Raw genomic sequence first — 4571 nt, 5'->3', positions numbered from 1 at the left:
TGTGACCCATCTCCACCTCCAGACCCATGCCACTGCCTGTCCTCTTTCAAAATGCAGCTGTGATCAACACTTCTGCTTTCCCATCCTCTTCTCAGTCCAACTCCTGGAATAACATCACTGACTCACTCTGCTGGTATCCACTGTCTTCCCAGTACAGGTGACTCACAGATGCACCTCTCCTGATGGGCCTAGCTGCCTCCTGGGTGTCTCCCTGAATGGCCCACAGGTCTTTTAGACTCAAGGTAACCCAGAGTTTCTCATCTGTCGCACTGCTGACATTTGTGGCTGGATCATTCTCTGTGGTGGAGGCTGTCCTGTGCATTGTAGGATGTTGAGCAACATCCCTGGCCTCCACCCAAAAGACCCCTGTAGCATCTCTCACTCCACAGGGTGACAATCAAAAGTATCTTGAGACATTGACAAATGTCCTCTGAGGGGACAATCTGCCCCAGCTGAGAACTGCTGGGATAGCCCAAATCAAACCACAAACTTGAAGTGCTGTCGTTTGTCCAGCCCATGCTCTGTGTCAAGCATGGGGCTGAGCACACTGCAAACAGCATCTCATCTTGTGGTCATCTCCTCCATTTTATCTGTCAGGAATGGAGGCCTACAGGGGTCACATGATTTGCCCAAGGTCGCGTGGCCAGGAAGTGATTCCCCATCCCCAGGCCCCTCAACTTGCTCCTCCTTCCTTTTCTCCATCTCTCTAAAGGCAGAGAAGCTGGGCTGACACCCTCTCCTCTCCTCCTCGGTTCTCTAGAAACCCACATCCAGCTAGTCACCCATGTGGACATCCTCCACATCCTTAAAAAAATAAATAAGCTCCAATGTGCTTTAAAACAACCAACCTGGAATTCCCTGGCGGTCCAGTGGTGAGGACTCCGCGCTCTCACTGCTGAGGGCCCGGGTTCAATCCCTGGTCAGGGAATTAAATCCCACAAGCCAAAAAACAAACCAACCAACAGGGGGCTTCTTCCCCGCTCAAGCTCTGTCCATGGCTCCCCATTGCTCCCCAGGTCAACCTTCAGCCACTGGAACTGGCCTTCAAGGTCCTGCACCCCTCCAGCCTCTTTGTCTCTCACACCCCGAGGCCAGAGAAAGCCACCCGCCCAGCCACACCCTCTGGTTTCTCTGTGCTCAAGCCCTACTCCCTTTCCTGCACCTGTTGAAATCCAACCTCTCCCTGCCGTCCCAGCTCAGATGTCACATCCCTCATGTTGCCTTTCTTGGCCTCCCTTCTGCCTCCTCCAAAGCAGCAAAGTTTCAATTATTTGTATCTCCTCTTCTCCACCTTGAAACACTGTCCCCTCCCACCCTCCACCACCTAGTGAGAACTTCATGAAAATGAAGGATGAAGAAATCATCCAAGTTTACCACCTGTTGGGGCAAAGCTGGGCATCTTACACTTGTTCTAGAATTCCCTCCTTCAAGTTTTGAGCCCTCTGTTTCTTGTTTTCTGGAATTTGTGTTTTTCCAAAACTCAAATTCAGAGATCTTCAGCCTCCTCCTCTGTCTTTATCTTAATCCAGACTGATCGTTTTTGATTCTGAAATTTCAGCCATTCACAATTACCTGTCACAATTTTTTGCCCTATGTACTTATTACCTTTCTATTACTTAATGAATAGTTTTCTCTCGGGGCTCTTCCTTTTAAGTCTTATTATTTTAAGCAAAATTTATTATGCTATTATTATATCCATGAGACTGTAGATTTGATGTTCAGGCCAAATATATATTTTTCTTCTACACATACAAACAAATCTCTCATTTAATATAACTACATAAACTAGAAATGAATAGAAAATGTTCCTACATGTGCCATATAAAATTACTGGGCTTGAGTTCGGGTTTCTTGAGCAGGAGCCACCGGTTTTCCTTGCTTGGCCCTGCAAAAAACCTTTCTCTGCTCTAAAATAAAATGAAATAAAATAAAATGAAATAAAATAAAATAAAATAACCAGGCTTAATAGCTAAGGTTACTTGTATCAGCCTCTGGGAACCAGCCAGAGCATTTTCTGTAAGGTTCAGACTTGTAAAAATTCATTCATTCATTCAAAATTTATTCTTTTCTGGCTTTATTTAGGTATAATTGACAAATAAAAATTGTGTATATTCAAGATGTACAGCATGATTCAACATTTATTCTTGTTATTCAGGTTTTAGCCAGGGACTTGATACCCAACCTCATATAGTAGAATGCCTTCTACCTCATGTCAAAACCCTTTGTTAGGGCTTCCCTGGTGGCGCAGTGGTTGAGAGTCTGCCTTCCGATGCAGGGGACACAGGTTCATGCCTGGGTCCCGGAAGATCCCACATGCTGCGGAGCAGCTGGGCCCGTGAGCCATGGCTGCTGAGCCTGCGCGTCCGGAGCCCGTGCTCCGCAACGGGAGAGGCCACAGCAGTGAGAGGCCTGCGTACCGCAAAAAACCCCCACAAAACCCAAAAACCCTTTGTTATATCCCTTCATTGATGGAAATATCTGTATTTATTTCCCCACTTGAATCTCAGTTCCATGAGGACAGGGATTTGGTCTGTTTTATTCTCTGCCATATTCCCAGCACTTAAAACAATGGTTGGAGCACAGTGGGTGCTCCTTTGTTGCACAGACTAATTCTGAGCCAATCACTGCCCAGCTCAGCACCCCCTCCTGGGAGGGGGCACTCTCAGGGAGACTGGCTGTGTTGGGTCTTCGTTGCTGCGCACGGGGCCTCTCTAGTTGCAGCGAGCAGGAGCTACTCTTTGTTGTGGTTCGTGGGCTTCTCACTGCGGTGGCTTCTCCTGTTGTGGAGAACAGGCTCTAGGTGTGCAGGCTTCAGTAGCTGTGGTGCGCGGGCTCAGTAGCTGTGGCTTGTGGGCTTAGTTGCTCTGCAGCATGTGAGATCTTCCTGGACCAGGGATCGACCCCATGTCCCCTGCATTGGCAGGCGGATTCTTAACCACTGTGCCACCAGGGAAGTCCCTCTTCAACTTCTTTATGGTTTACTGCAGTTTTAACTCTGGAACTCATTGAGAGGGGAGTATTATCTTCTCAGAGCTTCAGGCTTCTCTAATTAACCTGGCCCTTGCCTGAACCTGGACAGTCATATCTCTCCTCAAGCCTGCATCCTGTGCCTCAGTTTTCCTAGATGGACCTGCACTAAAAACTTGGGTCTCTGCTCTCCAGTGTTTTTCCTCCGCTTTGACGGATATTTTTGGGCATCTGGTATGTGCAAGGTCGTTTGCTTGGTCCTGGGGAGACGGTGGGGAGCTGGGCGCCAGCTGTGAGCCCTCCCACCTGTCTGCCCACTTGCCCAGATCAGCCACCCACTCACCAACCAGGGAGTGGTATCTGTCTCACGTTAGGGGGCAGGGCTGACTCTGGGCACATCTGGAGCAGATGGGCTGGCCAAGGAGAACCTCCTAGTTGGAGGGGTCAAGGTGGCTGGCAGGGGGTGGGTGGGGTGGGAGGAGCAGAAAAAGTGTCTGTGGTGCTTTTTTTTTTTTTTGCGGTACACTGGCCTCTCACTGTTGTGGCCTCTCCCGTTGCGGAGCACAGGCTCCGGATGCGCAGGCTCAGTGGCCATGGCTCACGGGCCCAGCCACTCTGCGGCATGTGGGATCTTCCCAGACCGGGGCACAAACCTGTGTTTCCTGCATTGGCAGGTGGACTCTCAACCACTGCACCACCAGGGAAGCCCTGCTTTTTTTTTTTTTTTTTTTTTTTAATTAATTAATTTATTTATTTAGGCTGCACTGGGTCTTAGCTGTAGTACACAGGATCTTAGTTGCTGCATGAGGGATCTTTAGTTGCGGCATGTGGACTTCTTAGTTGTGACATGCATGCGGGGAGCTAGTTCCCCGACCAGGGATCGAACCTAGGCGCCCTGCACTCTGAGCACAGAATCTTACCCACTGGACCACCAGGGAAGTCCCTGTGGTGCTTGTTGAAGCTGGTGGTCTTCCTGGAGGGAGAGGCTGGCTGCAGAGCTCCAGGCTGGTGCGTTGGACCCAAGATCCAGAGGGAGCAGAGGGCTGGCTCCCAAGGGCTGGTGGAGTCTGCAGATTTCTGGGGTCCCAGAGGAGGCTCTGGTGGCCCGTGGGGCACCAGGGATGCTGGCTTAGGGACCCCTGTCCCAGCTTGGGAGCAGGCCCTGAACTGGAGGCCCTGAGGGGTGCTGGTGTGGGAAGAAGGTACTAGAGAGTGGTCCAGAGGGGGATTTGGGCGCTAAAGGGAGTCAGGGTGGCAGGAACCCTGATGGTTGGGGCCTCTGGGTATCTTAAGTCTTTGTCTCTTTGCCTGTGTCTTTCTCTGTCTCTGTGTCTTTCTCTCCATCTCTCCACTTGTCACTCTCCAACTCATCCTCTGTTGTCTTTCCCTTTCTGTCCCTCTCCATGCCTCCATGTCTCTTGTATTTCGTTTTCTCCATCTCTGGAGGCCGCACCTCAGTCCCCGCCCAGAGGCTGTTGAGATGTGGGGCGTGACAGGGGCGGGCCTCTCCTTGTGGCCGGCTGGTCTGGGTTAAAGGGCTGGGCCGCCTGACGGCAAGTCAGAGCCGAGGTTTCGGTTCAGGCGGATCTGGTTCGAGGGAGGGA

This window comes from Mesoplodon mirus (genome assembly GCF_964341445.2).
Source record: "Mesoplodon mirus genome assembly, chromosome: 5".
Taxonomy (NCBI): domain Eukaryota; kingdom Metazoa; phylum Chordata; class Mammalia; order Artiodactyla; family Ziphiidae; genus Mesoplodon; species Mesoplodon mirus.
Note: the sequence above shows the minus strand (reverse complement) of the source record.